Raw genomic sequence first — 20,258 nt, 5'->3', positions numbered from 1 at the left:
AGGAATGCCACAGCCCGCGCGTGGCCACGCGATGCCTCTGCGTAATAAAGGATTTGCATGCATTTGTGCACACATTAACATGCAAGATTTGGAATCTCTCAAAAAGCAATTGTCTGCTCAGCTCGGATGGGGTGTATAAACACAAAGGGGCAATTCCCTTCCTGCCTGGCTTAAGATGTGTACGGCGGCCTGATTTTCTTCCATCGTTCTGATTGTAATGAGGCTTTTGGGTCAGTCATCAGTCAGTAAATCACAAGATTTCTCAGAAATGGGAGAGGCTGAGGATTTGGGGCAGCTCATGTGACCCCTGAGCCTCTTAACAAGGATGTCTTAATATCCCTGCCTGCTATCTCCTCCCCTCCTTTGAGAGCTAATGAGGCATCTTCCCACCCTGGGCTATACAGACTATAGAGATCCAGCTATACAGACTTGTTTCTCCAGACCCCACAGGCAAGGAAAACATTTATCTAAGCTGAAAAATTAACATAGTCCTTCACTCCTGGAGGGAGAGCCCAGCAGCTCTTCTCCAGTACGGGGACTGCTCTCCCATTTCGCAGATGGGGAAGCTGAGGCGTGGGAGCACACACAGGCAGCACCCAGCCGTGGCCACCCCATCAACTCTCCTTGAACCCAGCTTCATCAGAGGAGCCCCAAGCTTTTGAGCTCAAAACAGAGAGTTGGAGCTGAAGCTCTGCCTCCATCTCCAAATTCTAACACTGTATTTTGAACCAAATGCTCCCAATAGCCCAGCTGGCTCCTGCCCACAGCCCTGGGTCCCATGGACCTCAGTGACAAAGTGGCATCTGCCTGGACAAAACTATGACTTTTCTGTGATTTTACAGCTCTTCCAGAGTCACTTAAGCCAGAGAAATTCCTGTCAGTGGGAAAGAATCGCAAAGACCTTGTGCTGCCTGGGTTGAGTACAGTAATGAGCACATTGCTGGCTCATGGTCATCCTGCTGTCCACCAGGACCCCCAGGTCCCTTTCCACTGTGCTGCTCCCCAGCAGCTCAGTCCCCAGCCTACACTGGTACATGGGGAGCACGTGTAGCCGTGCATCTCTGGAAAAGGTCTGCAGTAGGTGGGGAAACACTGAGAGGATGGAAGAGTTGCAAGTCTTGCTCTTCTCCACCTTTCCCATCCATCTTCTCTCCTCCACACACTTGATTTGCTTGAGGCAAGTCAGATTTTCAGTGTTGCTCTATTTTTAATCCCCTCTGACCTCCACAGTGCCAATGGCAGCAACAACAAAAGTATCCAGGGTGGTGCTGAAACCCCATTCCCACTCCTGGAAGAATTCTCCTCTCTGGCTGAAGTTGTCGATGCTTGGGGAGATTAATTTTATTTTTAAGACTCTCTAAAAATCCTTTACCGTTGCAAGAGTTATTCTTGCTTAATTAAGAAAAAGAAGAAAAAACCCCAAACAAGCTAGCCCCAGTATTGCCAGCTGCATCCAAAGATCTGCAAAAGCAGTCTCCAAGGAATTTCCAGTTGGTCTGTGTTCATGGCGAATCAGGACCGTCAACTCAAGAAGTGGTGGGACATCTGCCCGTGGGTTCCCACCACCCTGTCCCCAAACTGCTGCTTCCCTGCGGCACAGCCTGGGGCAGTCTTCAGGCTGCTTCCGATTTTGCTCTCTGTGGTCTTAGGCACCGCAACAACCGTCAGTGCACAGGGCTGTGCTCCTCCCAGATGAGACCAAGAAATCAGGAAAAAACACAACACAATGTACAAAGAGCCAAATCCCTCGTCTGGGCTGTCTTTGTGCCCTGGCAAACCAGGAACCAGCACCACCACCAACGCCATGGCCAGACTTCTCAGCAACATCCCACAACGAATTCAAACATGACCAAACATCACACCGGGGGAGCTGGGGTGCTTCATGGGTCATTTTGGAGAGTCCACGTGGGACACCAGCCCCTGCTTGGGCTCCAGTTTCTCCTCATAAGCTGGGTAAGATCGCCACAGTGCTTAAACACCCTCCTGACCTGAACCACACTGCCAGGCTGCTCCCTTGAGCCGCAACCCCTGACACCAACCATGAAAATCCTGATGCATAAAGATGAGATGTTTAAATTAAGGGATAATAATAACTCGGCAGATCTCAGAAGAATTCTCTGTTTGGAGCTCTCAAGATGTTTTGCAGAAGATGCAGTAATTTTTTTCTCGTAACAGAGGTTAGACAGAGGTGGGCAAAGTTCTGTACCCGTGTGAGCTGGAGATGAAGCAAGGTGGAGAGAGAGAAAAGGAAAAATTAGGCACCGTGAGCCACAGCCTGTTGCGCAGTCATGCTACTAGGAGAAAAAGTGTCCAACAGGCTGCTCTGTCACATCCAAGACGATGGAGGCATCCTGCCAGCTCAGAGGCTTAACCACTCATCTCCACATATTTATGTTAGGAGTGGTTTTTTCCCCACCGTAAAGGTCCAGCTCTTAGCATACAGAAACAATAACAACCACATATTTTTCCTTGGTCACGGAGAAGAAATGCAAACTGCTAGTTTCCAAGTCAGAGAGAAGAACCGGCTCAGTAACAGCAATAACAGCCCCAAAGCCAATGGGCAAACAATGCTGAAGCCAATCTCATGTATCTGGAAGGCAAGGGGAGACATGGGACGGGCAGGCCTGGGAGTGGTGGACACCCAAGGGCAGTTTTGTGTCCCCTGTAGCAGGACAACCCTGAACCCAAGGCTCCAGGATCCTGGCAGGGCTGGAGCAGGGGGAGAGCAGCAGGACCCTCGCCAAACTCCCTCTGGGCTGTGTCGAGTGCTGCCAAACCCCTGTCGTACCCCATGGGTTATCTCGGTTTTTAATTATACCAATCGGTGGCTTTTCAGCCTAACAAGAAGCAGAGCTGTATCGCAGGGGGGTTCTTTCTGCTGCTTAACTGAAGGAAGAAAATTGCCTCCAACCCTGGGGTTCTAGCAAGATTTAAGCTCTGGATCCAAAACCAGCCCTCCACAAAGAAGCCTGGCTCCGTTCAGCATGTGTGTCCTCACTGTCTTCTCAAGTTTGTATAATCTTGGTCTTTTCTCAGGCAGTATTTATCTTCCTGCCCATCTTTTGCCCCCACCCTGTCCCAGGCTTGCAGCCCATCTCCCCAGCACTGGTCTGGGACGGACAGCCCACATCGAGCGGGTTCCCAGCGATTTGCCCAAGGCTGTACGTGCTATTTTAAGGGACTTCACCAGTTTGCGTTTGCAGCATGACAAGCAGAAACCACGGGGTGCAGTAAACATGCAGCAATTCGAGCATCTCCCAGGCCCTATGTCCTAAAGGAAAAAAAAACCAAACCCGGCGGATAGACAACATGCTCAGAAGCAGGATGAGCTAGGCTGAAAATTGTAATTATCTCAAAAGTTGGGGCTTAGACGGCGTCTCCTGAGACAGGCAATACCAACCCTGCTCGTGAAAGCAATCACTGCCAGCCTGATCTGTGTATGTGCCGTCTAAGCCTGAGCAAGTCTGCCAACAGCAAGTGCGCAAGGCTGGGTCATTTTGTTAAGCCGAATCTGGCTGGTAGAAAACACATGACGGGAGAAGATTAAAATACGAAGCACATAAAATATAATCTTGTTAGCTGCAGATAGTTCTACTTTGCAAATCTTTATCGCAGGCTCAAGCCGGCAACCTTATAAATACAACGCAGTGATTTTAGACATATAAGTGCTCCCACAGTAGGTGAAAGAACAGCTGAATAAAAATAAGTCAGATAAGTTACGAGATAAGAGAGCTAAAACTGAAAGGATGACACTGCATCTGGTGCGAATAATTATTTTGGCATTATTCTGTCCAGCACTAATCTTCAACGGCTCAAAAAGATTCAATCAGTGTTTAGCACCGCCAAGGAATCATGACTACAAAACAAAGAGTAACTGGATTAAAATCTTTCCACGGTCACAGGTCACGTCTGTGTCACATCTGCTTAATATGTTCCTTCAAGTAACAGGGGAAAAAAAGGAAATTTGACTTGAAAAGATTGCACTGAAAAACATAATCCCCAGGTTTCAGTTCTGGGTTGGTTTATAGTTAGGCATTCTGGCAGGAAAAAGAAGGATGTAGAAAGATCGTCACTTTAAAACTCTCTATCCTCAGGAAGGCAAAGCCACCACAATAAACATCTGAACAGTGATGTCCTCATCCACAACACCAGCCTGCACGCAGCCTGCTCAGAAAATGCCCAGAGAATCCAGGCTTCCAGAAGCCACATTTACCAGAGCAATAAAATTAACACTGAGAGATGAGGATTTTTTTAATACTTACTCCTATTTCAAGCCTTCCTGATTATTTTTAAAATGAAAAATCCATTACAGTGGCATCAGTGCCACGGCTTCCTGCAGCTGCAGAAGTGCAATTTAACAATTAACCTTTTACATCCATAAACAACAAGAACAGCAAAGAGTGGGGAAAAAAGCATAGATCACCCCTGCCAACCCACTGAGCAAAGTTAGCACACAGCTACGTGCACCCACAGAACACTGCTTATTCCTTCTCCTCTCTTCTACTTTCAATCCCTCCTAAAATCCACGACAACTTTGAAGTCTCTGGCAAAACGCAGTTTCTTACCTGTTCCCAGTGGCGACAGCACAGGAGGAGAAAAGCCAGCGGGTTGCTGAGCCGCCCTAGCCGCGCCGGTCGCCTTTGGGCGGGTGGGCTGCTCGCAGGACCAGCCCCAGCACCGCAGTGCCATAAAGCATCCCGTGCTCTCCAGGCACGCACAGCTTTTGCCAGAGCCTTTCAGAGGACGCACGCACCGACCGCGGCGCATTTGCGAAAGAAACCCGGCGTGGAAAAACGTGCCATTCCTGCCCCGCGTCTTACGCTTTCACTTAAATCGCCTGGCTCTGAAATCCAGCTCCGGAGGGTGCCCCCCTCTCTGCTCCCAATCCAAATGAATGCAGCAGCTCCCCCCTGAACCCGCCTTTCGCTAAATGACCCTTCGAGGTGGCGAGAGGATGTCCAATTTGCTCTCCGAGCGCGAGGCATTAACGAGGAGAGATGAAGCCCGTGGAGAATAATTGGCGGCGCGGCGCGGGAGCGGCGCGGGGCTCTGCTGTTGCATTGCTCTCCTCTCCTGCATGCTAATGAGCAATGATGTCAGCAAGCCAAAGTCACCGCATCCGGACCCGCGCCACGGCCCCGGCCACCCTCCCGCTTATTTACATGTTTCCAAATCAATAAATCCCAGAGGCTGCTTAGGGAAAGGGGAGAGAGGAAGAAAAATCCTCCTCGTCGGCTCACATGTGTGTGTTTCAAAGAGTTGGCTCCGCACCAGCAGCCCAAATTGAACGGTGCGAAGACACTAATTATTCTTCCCCCACTATCATCTCATTTGATGCTGACCGAATCTCAACTTGCTGTCAAACTTAAGGCACCGCGTCTTAGGTACGTGGGATATTAAAGCAATGATCTGCTGGCTCTGAGCAACGCATCATTTTTCTCCTGGCTTTCAATGCCCTCTTAATTATTTTCTGCAGTCATTTGCTACGATTCCCCACTGGCTTTTAGACACAGCATATTTGTGCACCAGCAGGGCTAAATATTCTGGGAAATACAAGTTATTAGCGTGGCATTTTGGTTACCGCATATTTTAATACATTTTCTTTCATATGGCCCCGAGATGCACAATTCGCACCTTTTATGTGTATCTCAGGTGAGTACTGTGAGCCCCAGGAATTTGCCACCCCAGCAGGGATGCCAAAATCTCCTTCCTCCATGTTTCCCTCTCCTCGGAAAAGAAAAGAAAAGAAAAGGCAGAAAAGGAGCTGTGCTGCCAAATCTCTTCTGCTGCTCTTAAAAGCCCATTGCTTGGGAATTAGGTGGTCACAAATGAATTTCTGCTTCAGATCAACTGGTGGAGAGCATACCTCTTAGCTTTTGCATTTGCAAAATTCAAATGTGAAATTCAGAAATCTAGCTTCTGTGGGCTCAGAAGAATACAGAAAGCAAATCAAACTTGCCCAACATGCAGGGCTTTTGTAGCACGCTCCTGACTTTTGGGGCCCGGCTCTGGATTTCAGAGCTCTTAATTTCGGCAATATTAGTTATGTTTACAGAACACAGAAGGATGCAGAAACTACAGCTGTGAGTCTTTCCGCAGTCTCAAATGCCTTAAATTATTATTATTAAGGCTCATAAATTAGATCTCATTATACAGAATTACAATCCAAATCTCAAGGGCGAGATGTTCAGCTGGGACAAACCAGCCCAGCTTCCCCTCGGAGCCGCCTCAACATACCTCAGCCAAGCGGGATGGACCAAGAGCGTGCAGAGACCTCATCTGGCTCAGACAACTTCAGACAAAAGAAAACATTCAGGGCTGTTGATGAAATATTGAAGCATTCACAGTTCCTTTTTGTTGTTTTCGCAATTATTTTTTTCCTGTATTTTTTTATTCAAAAAATGTGCAGCTGCAAGCCCAAGAGCTGAGCACTGACCCTGTTACCACATCCAGCCAGGTCAGATCTTCCTTTCATGGAGGAAGGAGGAGCAGCATCACCCTGCTTCTGCTGGGGATGGCCTCAGCGCCAAAAAGGGTCCTCTCCAACTCCACAGAGCAACAGGACCTGTAGAAAACCCGCCCCAAAACTCCCCTGAGCCTTTAGCTTCCTAAACTGGCACATTTTGTCCCTTCCAGCTCGCACTGGCATTGTGGACAGGCTGTCAGCTCGCTCCTCTGTGGTTAACGTGCCATGGCCCTAAAACGACATATTTTTCCGCTTAAATTTAGAACATGCTAATTACAATACAAAGGAAATGAGACAAAACTGAATTGAGCAAAAGCAAATAAAGAAGCCTGTGTATAAAATGAGCATGTTGAGGAGAAATGCTGTAGAGCAGAAATTACCCATGTTTACTGTAACCATCCTCCCTGGAAATGCATTGCTAAAAGCACGCAGCAGTGACCAGGGGCTACAACCGGCACAACGAACACGCACTGCTCCATACAGCAGGTCCTGCAGGTGATAATTTGCACCGAAAATGTGAGCAAAATGCCTGACTTTACCTGCATACACTTTTTGAAGGAGCAAAGGCCCTGTAGCCATAAACACTTGGGAGCAAAGCATCTCTTAGTGCTCCAAGTGCCATTTGAGCAGGACTGCCAGGCGACCCCGTGCTTGAGGGAAAGGTTGGGAGGGCACGAACCTGAGCATCCAGCCCCACTCCTTGTGTGATGTGCTCTGCCTAAATCCATTTACAGCAGCTTCCACCACCCAGCACCAGCCCGATCCCCACGCAGGGTGGATGGTGGTGCCAGAAGTCTTGGGCAACTGGATCATCCCCAAGACAGGGATCAGGTCAGAAACCACAAACTTTTAAGTATAAAAAAATAAAAAGTATAAATTGATCCATAGAGATAAAACAGGAGTGAGAACCATGAGTGAAAGATCAATAAGACCAACACTTATAACATCTCAGCTGCATGGCTAGCTATGAGAAGAGCTTTGTGTCTAACACAAAGCAGTATAATCGTCATCGCTCTTGGCAGACTTCTTGTTCAAATACTTGCAAACCTAAATATCCACAAAATCCAGTCAAGAGGCTCTTCTGAGACAAGAAATCAGATTAGAAGCTGCCACGTTTAGACACGCAACTGTCTTAGGAAAGTGGAAATGAGCCTTCCTGCTTTGAAAGCTGCCAGTTAGCTGGCAATTGCTCCATATCACTGTTACCTACTGCAAGGTTTGTGAAAAGGTCATGTGTTGGAATAACTCCAGCAGGCGCACACGATTTCTTGACGGATTCTGCACATTACGCAGGTGAAATGGGTGTTTCATTAAGCAGCTGGGAGAATATCAAGCCAGAGGAGCACGCTATCAGAGGTCACGTGAAAGACTTGCACCATTACGAGGATGGAGCTGACAACTGCCAGAAACGAAGCAAACGACCAGAAGTAAAACCTTAGCTACTGAAATATAGAAAGATCAAGAGCAGGAAGCCCACACTTAGGTGCAGAGGTGCGAGACGAACAACTCTGCTTGTAAATGTAACCATATAATTCTGCCCTTTACTGCTAGTTTTAAAGACAAAGACCCAAACCCCGTCAATTTTAAGCTTTCTTCCATTTGCACAAACTCATCCCTACGGCTAATTTAACAAACCACTGTAAGAGCCCACATTTCATAAATGCTGTATTTTATCACCTCGGTGTATCGATCAGCTGTCAATCAATAAGACTCCACATGACACCGCTGACTTTCTGGATGACAAAGAGCTACACGGCACAGTCACACGCCGTGACAGCAGACCAGCGTCCTCAAGGTCACCGGGCCACCAACCTGATGAATGTCAGATCAAGTTGCCTTTCTGAATTATTTAGTGAGCAACCTCCACTGCAGATTGCTTGCAGTGTACAGCACTGTTACCTTGGCTGTCACAGAGGCTCCAGCCTCCTCTGCCCCAAAATGCTGCCCAAGAGGATGAAGACTGTCCCCTGCACCATACACACCATGACCCTGTCTGGGACCCATCACCGAGCCCGTCCTGGCTCACAGCAATAGGCACAATAACAGATTACTTTCCCATTGCTCTTTCTACCCACAGAAATGCAGAATTGGATACTCACAGTGGTTTTTTCCCCTCCGTTCCCACGCTTGCCCCTGTAATTTGCAGAGAAATCTCTGCTCACTGCGCCAGCACTGGTGCCCCAATGCCAGTGCGGTCCCTGGGCTGGGGGAGAGCAGGGGCTGTGCTACCATGGCCGTGGGGCAGCAAAAAGCAGCAGAAAGAGAGGCTGGAGAGGGCACAGCTTTGCAAACAGAGGGGAAAGGCAAAGTGACTGCAAAAAGCTGCTAGTAGTGAGCAGGGAAGGGAGAAGTCCTTACCCTATGTGGCCCCACTCCTCCCAGCCAACTGCCTGGCTTTTCAGGAGACACACAGGGATGTGATAAGGTATGGAAGAAAGCTCCTTGGAAAACTCAAGTGATGAAATACAGGTCAGGACTTTAAATGAGCTTTAGCTCTCTATTTTCTTCTTTTTCCTTTATTCTTTTTAAGCAAGGCAGCAGACCCTCCCCCTACCTCACAATGCCAGAAGCAGGGATGTCTTATCTCAAAGAAAAACGGATGGAGGGACGTGCAGAGAGACCAACATCAGATGCAGATCATTAATCCCAAAAACCTTCTCTGCTTTTCCTCAGGGCTGCCATTGGTACCTTTACACCGCGCAGGACAGCCCCTCTCCTCCCGCTGTCACCACTGCTGTGTTCAGCGCATTTTTGGCAGCGCCATGGGTAAGGATCCATGCTGTTGGTCTGCAAGGAGGAATTTAGTTTTTAAAACACCATCAAGCTCAGCAGCAGCTGACACAGAAGGGGAGGTACAGCCCATGCACACTGTGGCTGACAATTCTCTATGTTTTCTACCCATCCACCCAAGCTAGACAAGCCTGACCCTTGCTGGCATCCTCCAGTGCACAGGCAGAGCCAAACCACACAGACACAGAGGTGACACCGAGAGAGGACCCCAGCTCACACACCAGCACTGCATGCTCTGGTGCAACATGCACAGCACACCACAGACAGCATTTCAATCAATCACTGTATCTCTTTCTCTCTCTCTCTTTTTTTAATCACTTTAATGCAAGAAGCTTTAGGGAGCTTAACAACAATAAGGCTTTTCATAGCCTTCAGCTTTAACCCAGCACTACCATGTTTTTTACTTTTGTTGCTGAAATCAAATTTGTAACCAAATGCTAACAACAGTCTGGATGCTCATGTGTTTTTCTCCCCTTTGCTAGCCTGATAGCATTCTTATCTGAAGACTTTTTAATAGTGTCCTTTAATGATGTCTACAAAAGCCTCATTAAAGCACTGTACTGTAATTTAAGCTAAATAAACCCAACAGAGTTATTTTTTTAATGACATATTTTTCTTGGGGCCTTTCCACAAACAATAAAGCATTCAACTGAAAAATACGTTACGAAGGAAACACATAAATCTTCAGCTTATCTGGTGGTATGTTTTCCAAAGATCCAAACCTTTGATCAGCAACAAATTAATTTTTCCATTTACACAAAACAGAAGATGTCTTTCCAGGATAACCAGCTAACCCTGCAAGCCTGCATTAACATCTGCCTTGGCAGCAGCTCAGGACTCCCTCGCTGCCGCCCTTCTCGCTGCCTGGCGCTGTCAGGGTCGCTGTCACGTTAGATGATTTTTACTTTATTTTTTGGCTTCAAACCTGTCTGATAGGGTGTTCTGGGTCAGTGGTTATGCCCTGAGGATTTCTTGCCTTTGCTCACCAAGCTCCTAAGCGACACAAATCTGGTTTTTCCCTCCCTAACCCAGACCATGCACATCTACTCTGGCTGCTGGTGAGATTTGGGTGCTCCCCTCGCCCTGGGCAGGCACTGAGTGAGCCCCCACTCCAAGCCAGACCCCATGGGCAAGTCCTAGGGCTGTACAAACCCCAGTCCAAACTCCTCCAAAACCACTGATGGTTGAAGATGACCAAGCTTCTGCTCCCACCCAGAAGAGACAGGGCTGAGTGCTCCTCACCAACCAAGGGAAAAGACCTATTTGCTGTTTGGTCCCAAACTGCGTTAAACACACAGAAGGTGGTAAATCCAGCACATTTTTTGGATCAACTCAAAGTCACGCTCATTGGGTCATGAACAGAAACAGGCTTTCATGATGCCTTTGAGTCTGAAATTTCCCTTTGTATTTGGAAACACAGGGAGATGAGCCATGGTCAGGAATGCACCTGGCTCCTCACCTCCTAACTGCTCAGTGGGAAGAAAGACACCAAAATCAGGCTTTATTTCGTACCTGAGAGCACGAAGCAGACCTGCATGACACAAAACCAGCTAGTGCAAGCAGATGGACTGGCAGGTGTTGTTTCGATCCACCCCAAACTCCACCCATTACAAGACTCCTACAACCCAGATAACCTTGACTTCAATTAAACAAAAACCCAACAACCAGTACAATTATGAAACATGGCATCTCAATTTAAGCCTGGGTGGTTTTCTGGCTCCAGCCCTCTTAGGATCATGCCCCCGTGCCCTGCCTGGAACGCACAGAGCAGGTCAGCATCTCCCATCTATGGCGAGGTTGGCAGCCTGGCTGTCCCACTGGCTGGAGCTGGATGGAGCTCCAGTGTCCCCAAGACAGCCTGGCGCTGTACGCAAACAACAAGAGATGTTTGCTATTCTTCCCTTTGTTTTAATTAGTAATAACAATTTGTTATCGTGCCTTGACATTTGTTCATACTTAGGAATAAATTGCTTCCTCAAATGATATGTTGAGATTACAACGGGCTTTCTGTGTTTGTGTTGGTTTTAGTAGCTCATAACAAACCATGAAATTCATTACTCCTGCCACAAGCACCCATGAGATGTGCCAACCAGGGTGTGATTTATATACAGCTCAACTCATGGAAATTAAAAGGTTTTAATGCTGCCTGTAAGAAGTCAAGGGTTTGAAATTTTATACAGCTGAATTACAAAAATAACATCCCAGACGCAAGCTACTGCATTGTTTTATCTGCCTAAGGAGCCTGAACGTTACAGTCAGGGTAAAAATAATTCACTAAATATTAATTAATTTAAGTGTATAATTTGAACACCCTTTTTAGTGACAAGCCTTCTGGCCTGCAAGTTACTTAATTCTCATCTTTTTTTGTTAACTGTTTGGAAGCTATATGAAGGAAGATATTTAACAGCCAAACTTCTCTGCTACAGTATAATTCGCAAAACATGCCCACTGCAAGAAATCACTGGAAAGCAGCCTGCGTCTCACCATCCTTAATAGGAAAGGGCTGTCAGTTATACCCCGGTCCCATTTCTCCACGCCGTGTCAAGCCTTGTACATCAAACCCAATATACAAATCGCTGGCCCCATCAAGATCATTAGAGCTGCTCAGCCCGTCAGGGAAAGGTCAGCGCGTCGCCGGCTGCCGGCTGCCTGCTCCGACCACCGTATCAATCACAGCCCTCATCAAAGGCGGGAGCGCGCAGCTGGGAACCCGCATCCCTTCCTCCTCTAACCTGTCATCTGCTAAACCCGCTGCCCTCATTGTAAAACATGGCCACGCTTTTATCTTATCGCGATCTACAGGGAAACGCGACTAAACCGGCTGCCGCAGGAACAGGGGGGATCAGGACCCGCGGGGAGGGATTAAGGCCGTATCAGGAGAGGGTCGGCCAAAAGCATGGCCCCTGACTCCAGCAACGGCTCCCTCCATCACGGGGTCCAAGCTTGTCCCCGCTCTCCTGGACAGGTCCTGTGCAGGCAGCGTCCTCAGAGCATCCCTTTTTGCTGCACAAGTCCCAGCTCTGTTTACCCCATAGCATTCTCTAGCAAAGGGCCAAAGCCATCCTGCAAGGAGATGCTGGTTGCTGCTTGCAGATGTCCCCAGTCAGGGGACACTGGCGTGCCCCACACTCACACAGACACCAGCATCATCATGCTGGGCTGCTGCTGCCCTTCACCAGCATGAGCCTCAGTTGTGGTGCGCCCAGCTTGTACGAGCCCATAAGGGCATCCTGCCTGCTGCTCAAGCACCAGGAGGGGTGGAGAAACCCCATCGCTCACAATTAACGGGGGGACACCGGCATTATCAAATGCTATTGCTCCTGTCAGCCATCGTTAAACGTGCTGAAAAACCACAGGCCATTTCTTCCTCTTTTTTTCCAACGACGCTGTGCTGCACACACCATTATCTTCAAAGGGCGAAGCAAACATGTTTGCTAAACACGAGCAGACTAAACATATCAGCCTTTTAGAAGCAATTATTGCTGCTAGAGATTTAGCGAGCCTCATTGTTTCGTGGTTCAGAAAGCGTTTTGCTGGCTGCTTTGGAAGGGGCTGTTCTTCAAAGCGAGCACCCAGTGACAGGGAGGAACCTAGCTGCAGTGAAATAAAAACCAGGTGGGCATCCACAGGAGCGGTGCTTTCTTTTTGCTGAGCATTTAACTTACAGCATCTCCTCGCAACAGAAGAACAGCAATTTGGGGGTCAGCTCAGCTGCTGCCAGTGGTGGCACCGAAGGTGGGGTCAGCCAGGCTCCTGCAGCAGAGGGATGAGGACATTTCTGGAAAACAGTGGATGCTCATTGGGTTAGAGCTGGGAGCCTTCCCACAGTATGCCTGGACTGGAAGAGACTGCTCTGACCAGTATTTAGACTCGTTATACTGGTACAGGGCAGAAAAAACATGGAGAGAAAAGGCAATAAAGCAAGTACCTGACATCATCCTCTGCCTTCCATCCCAAACAGGCTGGGATGCTCCAGACCAGGGTGACTCAGCTTAGAAAGATCCTTAGAAACGTGGAGTTGTAGAGTCAGGGCAACATTTCACCCTTCCATGGCCTTATTTCAGGGCAAACAGGTCAATCTCCAAAATTCCTCCTCTGTGCAAACTGCAATCATTGCCTTGCACTGGCGTGCAGAGGCAGAGAGGGAGCACTGTCAGGCTCCCTGCAGTACTAAGCACTTCAAACACGTATCTCAGAAAGACGAGCCACCATGGATGGCCAAGCAGACAGATGGAGGAAGGAGAAGGGATGCTCACAATACCGGCAAGACTATTATAATTAGTGTAATAAGCAGCAATCACAGCTTAACAGCTGCCTTCCCCTCCCTGAGCATCTGCTGCACGCATCGGCACAAACCCATGGCCGAGGATTCTGACACTTGCTGTACTCTGAACATCTCGGCTTTGAAAAAGTTTTGACTTCGGTAAAGTTTTCATTTGCCTTAAGACGCAGCAGAGAGCACTTAATGGGTCATGGAACTGGGTTTAGTTTCAATGTCAACTATGATTTTGCACATGGCTTTGAACAAAACCACGTCCTGTCCCTGCTGAGACAAACCTCCCACACTCAACTTCCTAAAGTCCCTGGAGCCTCAGAAATGAGCCGATCTACAGAAAATGGCAAAACATGACAAAAGTCATTTACCGTGGGCATATATCCATCCTTTGACAGGTACGTGTCCAACATCCTTCTTTGAAGCATCTCTAAGATAAATTCCTCTGAAATACACTTGTCCCTGTCCACGCCAGGGTCACAGAAAGTTGGCAGTGAACAAAAAGCGCAGAAAAATTACTTCACAGCTCACCAAAAGCCAAAGCAGCCCTGGTTTCACAAGAGAAGACTTTCTCAATAAGAGAATATTTTAAAGGATTGGAAAGCAGATACAGTGATGGATCTGAAGCGCAGTGATTTTTTTATACCAACAGCTAACTGGTTTGGAAATATATTTTAAACGGTGGAGAAGTTACTGCAAGGGAAAAGAGTGACCTGCTTTACCCTGTGTTGCTCCACCACCCTCATCCATAACCACCAGTTTTAGGGGTTGGATCATCATCTGCAGCCATCACTGGGGGTTGCAAAGTTGTTTACGTGGCAGGGTCTGGGCCCTAAATTGCAAAATACATTGTGGCTTAGACCCAGCCTAATTCTGAATCATTTCTGGTGCTCAAGCTCCAGGAGGGATCGTTCTGCTCGTCTCCTTTCTGCCAGCCCTTGGTCTAACAGAGGTAGCCAAGGGGAGCAGTTGGATGCTCAGGATACCCGGGTATTTTGGCACTAGTTAAGGATGCAGCTCCCACTGATTTCTGGTGGGTGTTAGACACTGAGAAAGTATCTAACATGAAGATTTTTTGGAGATGCAAGCTCTAAGCTCTCATGCAAGGGACTGTTTCCTGCAGCGCTTAAGAAAATGAGTGCATGGAGACAACAAGAAGCTTGCAAAGCAGAAAATGTTTACACTGAAGAAATTTAACCCCTCAGTGAGAGAAGTCCCAGCCAGACTGGGCAGGAGAGCTCAGGAGTAACTGCAAGCAGGCGGTGATCTGCTGCAGTCAGCGTGTCAACAAACATCGCGCCGAAAGGTTAAAAACCACAACGCATGACACCAGATTTCTTTAATTTCCCAGTACAAATAAACACATTTGTACTTCCCTGACAAGCAGCATGTCAAAGCCACAAGAGGAGCAAGTTTTGCTGTGCCGGGCCCTCCCCAGCTCCCCAGCCGGGACCCAGCTCACCATGGGGACCAGCCCTGGCAGCACACCTTAACCACCAGTTACACAGCCCAGTTAATCAAAGTGGGGTGCTAAAAGTTATCGCTTTGTGCAGAGCGATGAAACGCGACACACCAGAGGCTGAGGAGCAGTGAGAAGCACTCGGTGCTGTGCACAGGGCATGAGCCCACAACTCTTGTGACTGTCATCGGCAGCGGCATGGGTCCTTCTTGTGCATGGGGCAGGGGAAAGGTATCAGAAAGCAAAGAGCAAGGGTACGGCCGAGCCTTTCACTTGCAGCTCTGCTGTAAGGTGCTGGTGGAAATTAATGGGGCTTTCAAGTACATAACTGGATTGCAGAGACATCTGCAGTGAGTCTATTAGCTAATTAATCAAGATTAGCATTTATTTTATCCAACAGGCATTCAGGTAATAGAGGCAGTTCTCACATCTGTGTATGTCCCTTTTACACTCATTAAAAAGTAGGGCAAAGCTGTCTCCCAGAGACAATAACACCCAAGGGGGTTGCCCATGGGTGCAGCCTGAGCTGGGCAAGATGCTCCCTGTGGCTAATGGCATGGGACAGAGACAGCATCCCGGACCTCTGGCCCCAAATCCAGCACACCTGTGCAACCTTCACCACAAGGCTGATCTGGAACAAGGTATCCTAAAATTTGACAGAAGACCCCATCTCATCTCACAGGAATATTTAATCCATCAGGCTGCTACTGCTTCAGACCTTCCAGTTACGCTGCACGATGTCTAATGTCCTTTGCCGTGATCCTGTATCTGAGGATGCAATGGCCAGCAAATACACATATTTCAACCATTTAAGTAGCTTCACTTAATGAATGTAAGAAATGCTTTAGATTTATAGCACCAGAGCAATTTGATACCTCCCATGCTGTAAATGAAGCAAGCATTAATACCATTTTATCATCAGTTCTAATCTCCCTGGCATCATTTCACTCCCACGGATAACTCACCCCTTAACTCCGTACCTACAGCAGCTGTTGGGCAAGGCCCCCAGCCGCAGCTGATTTCCAGTGCCCCGAGGAGTCAATCTCTGCTAATCCCAGCCCTTTACAGCAACTCAGACTTGAGCAATCTAAAAAGGAGACACATGAAGTCACTTAGGCTTATCTCTCTAATTGCCTGCCCGCCGATCCGAGGTTCGGTGTCAGGCACTTGCACTCACATAAGACACGGCAGCCAGAAACATCAGACCTCAAATATTTACCGTGAGCATTTTCAGCACTGTAAGTGAAACTATCAAAATCCTGCTTACTACTGCAGCTCCAAACGCGATGCCAGCTCCGAGGAATACATTGGGGTAACAAAGCTCGTGTTCATGCCTTTCCTCTGCTGCGGCTTCTTCTCGGTCTGTGGCCGTTTAACACAGACTCCAATTCTCTCCACAGCTTTCTTGTACTGCCCAGTGCCAACACCGTGGAAATGTTAATGAATACCGTCCCATAAATATTTAATGCACATTTTCCTGTGAGTCCTGCTGTGACCAAATAGCCACCTCATTACCCTGGCCCACCTTTCTTTCGTTTTTATCTCTGTACAAAATACCAAGAGTTGGAACCATACCCATGCGATCGAGCTGCTGGAAACACCACTGCAGAAACCAACACCAACAAGGCAAAATCCAAACACAGACTTCCAAGGAATGTAAAGAGAAACCTAACCCCGTCAGAGCAAATATTTCATCTTGGCTACCTCCTCCTAGGATTTGCAGAGAAGAAAAGCTGGGGGTAGAAGCCAGTAATAGACTGTCTTTTTGAGTGCAGTCATTTGTCAGGTTTGATTGTATTTTTCCATTGCATTTGGAGGTCGCTGGCTGCAATGGGGGCCCGCTGCCCTCTGGATATGGGCATCCCTGGGTACCACCACTCTGCTCTGACACCAACCCCCGAACAGCTGCAGCAGGAGCTCTGCAGCTCTCCCCCCATCCAAAACTTGGAGGACATCCATGGTTTGTCCAAGGTTACGCAAGCAGCCCAGGCCAGGCATGGGAAGGGAACTTGGATCACATAGAGGCATCACCATCGCTGCTCTGGCATTGCAACATCTGTGATGCTCATCTGCAGCATCCAAAGCACAGCTGACCACAAGAGCCACCACATGTTTGCGACATCATGACATGCATTTAGGAATCATGATACAAAAATACCAGGATATTGTTTTCTGAGGCATTAGAACTGATATATTTGAGTCCTTCCCACCAACCCTCAGCTCAGATGCAGTTTTGCAAACCAACCCGAAAGCTGCAATTCTGGGACCACAGGAGACCACAAGCATTAACACCAAGTTCCCAGTGTCGGCAGCAGGGCTGGCACCACAGGGTGCGGGGTCTGTGCCCGCTGCCAAACACAGCATGTGGGATTTTTGGGGAACATGGGATTTTGGGGGCACGTGGGATTTTGGGGGCATGTGGGATTTCAAGGACGTCCCAGCCAGAGCAAGTACCGGTGCTGGAGACACATTCATGCCACCCCCTGTGGCTTGGCATATCACAGTGCACTGCTTTGGCTTCAACACGGACCATGAGAAAGGTTTCTTCTGAGAAAGGAAAGTTGCATAGCCCAAATTCTCGCCAAACTGCTAAGAATGTAAAAGACTCGAAGGAATAAAGCTTGTGTATGTCACAGCTCTTGGTAATTCCTCCCAAATCCATACGTTTTTGGAGTAGATGCTAAAATGTGGCAAACTGGAGGGCAAACATTTAGCTCTGTTTTAGCTGGGAGAGTCCCAACTTCTGTCTCTCCAATTTGTCCATGTAAGCAGGCTCATTACGCAATACGCGTTTCAGCGAGTTCTGCATCGGGGCGGGTGTGAAACTAAGGCTTAACAAGGGGAATATCATTAAGAGTAATCAACAGTACAGAAGCATGAGCAAATAGGCTGGTCTGAAGCACAGGCTGCTGCTGCATGGATTGCAAGGAGACTCCAACGCAAAAAATTTTAAGTCTTTCTACACTGAAATGCATGAGAGAGGTGGTGTGTGGGCAGTTCTGGTGAAGAGCTGGTGCCAACTGGTGAGGCTGCTTTTGTAGCGCTGTGCAGAGACACTCGGTGGTCAACGCAGTACCATGCTCTAATGCATGGGAAATTCAAAGGTCACTGGAGATTACAAGATGCATTTTCTCCTTCAGAGAAACACACAGAAACGGAGTATTCAGAAGACCACTTTGACATATTTTGTTTGTCTGCGCAACACTGATGCTGGGAATAAATGTACATCTGCACCGTCACATTTAAAATTCACTGCCAGGTCCTGGAAAGCACCAATGCCCATCTCTCAGCGTCACATCCGCAAACACTGGCACCATTTCCATGGCCATGGAACGGGTGGCTGCATTTATAGGTCACTGCCACCACAAATAAAGCACTGGTGTCGTTTTGCTCAGCCTCTGGAAGCAGCTCCCTGCCAGCCCCCCTGAGACATCGCTGCTGGGGAAGGACCGGGTGGTGGCAGGAGGGATGCTGGCAGGGTCCCCTTGTCACCACGCTGACACCATGACCGCCCCACAGACCCTCATGTGCCAGCAGGGGGGAGCCAGCTCCTCTGAGCTCCCTTATTGACCTAAGATGACAGCCGCCTTTTGGAGAGGAAAAAAGCCTCTTAAAAAGGAAAAAACAGGAGGTTTTTTTTTCTTGTTCCCCCTCCTCTGGGTGAACAAATAGACTCATTTAAGGTGTAAGTAGATCAAGAAGCTAATTAAGAAAATAACCGATAACTTCATCAAGATCATTAGAGGAATCAGCATGTTGCTGCCATTATTTAAAAGGTAGCAGAGCAAAAACGTGCTCGTGCAACTGCAGGCTTCAACACCTCCGGGCAGCCCAATCTGCACGTTGGGAGGCTCCCGTGTCACCCCTCTGCTGCTGCTAAAGCCACTGAGGAAAATACTCAAAGCTCCTGGCAATTTCCCGCAGACAGAGCAATTAATCATCCCTGGCCGCCACCACAAAAATCCCCAGTGAATTTTTCGCATATTGAGAGAAATTTGCCATAAGAAGCAGCACAGTGTTCTGCTCTGGGATGCAGGGGAACAACCCCTTCGCAGAAATAAAGTCAAATACACCAGGCCTCATGCATTTTGCTTTTGGTGACTTGTGCTAACTTTGCTCCTCAGCCGGACCCTGATATTTCTGCCCCCACAAAGGGATGTTTGCACACCAGCACCAGGTCTCTCCTTGATTACTCCACCAGCTGCACAGACAAAACATCTGCTGGGAGAGAGAAGGAATCCTAAAGCACACAAATAATTTCCGCTGCCTAATTTGCAAACAGAGGATGCTGTTTAACGCCCTCTGCCCAGCAAACAGCCCCGAACCCCTGCCCAGAGCAGGCATCCAGCCAGCTACGGGCTGCTCTGCCTTCTCCGGCAGGAACGAATCCCTGTTTCCAACCCAACACCTAACACAGACTCCTATCTGCTTAATTCTCAAACCATCCAAAAGCAATTGAACTCAGCAAGTTTGATTAAGTACTTAAAAGTCTTTGTTTCACTTAAAAGAAGCCTTTGTTTTGCTTCAAAGAAAACTGGACATTTTCTCCTGGATTCACGCGAACAAAGACAAAAAAAATATCCAACGTCCAACAGCTAAAAATAACCCTTTATCCTGTACTAAACACAGCTGCTGGAGGTCCAAAATTCGCATTTTGTCATTCCACACAAATCCCCACAACAGCTGAGAAGACATGCAGCACGTTTGGAAACCCAGAGCCGAAGATAAGCTCCAGCCTCCCGCAGGGTTTTACTCTTCAGGGGTTTTTCCACAGAGTTAAAAAAAGCAGGAGCAGCTCAGGGGCCGGTGCGAGAAGTCACGTTCGCATGGAGGAAAAGTTTTAGCGTGTCCTCTGGGTCAGATATTAGCAGTCGATACGGCACATCCCTGCTGTGCCTGGCCCCCCGCAGCCCCTGCCTGCCCCTGGGCTCTGCCTGCAGGCAGGAACCGGAGCTGAAAATCGTTTCCCAACGCAAACATTTGCACAGCGTTTATAGTTTCATAGGCTATAAATCGGGCATGATTACTTACGCGGGCTAAGCAGGCATTTGCTTCACACGCTGGATAACCAGGTAGAGGGTGCGGGCAGAGGGAAGGGTGGGAAGGATGACGGGCAGTGGCGAGGCGAGCGCCTTTGGTACCAGGGAGCATCCTCTGGCAGCGGCGGTGCCCGGGTTGGGAGCTGCCTGCGCGAGCGGCTGCGGTCATCTGGGGAGGGAAGGCTCCCAGCTGCTGGCCCAGCCGGCGGAGTGACGCCCACCGCAGTTTTA

This window comes from Mesitornis unicolor, unplaced genomic scaffold, assembly GCF_000695765.1.
Source record: "Mesitornis unicolor isolate BGI_N332 unplaced genomic scaffold, ASM69576v1 scaffold11813, whole genome shotgun sequence".
Taxonomy (NCBI): Eukaryota; Metazoa; Chordata; class Aves; order Mesitornithiformes; family Mesitornithidae; genus Mesitornis; species Mesitornis unicolor.
The sequence above is the reverse complement of the archived record's forward strand: the minus strand, read 5'-3'. Positions refer to the sequence as shown.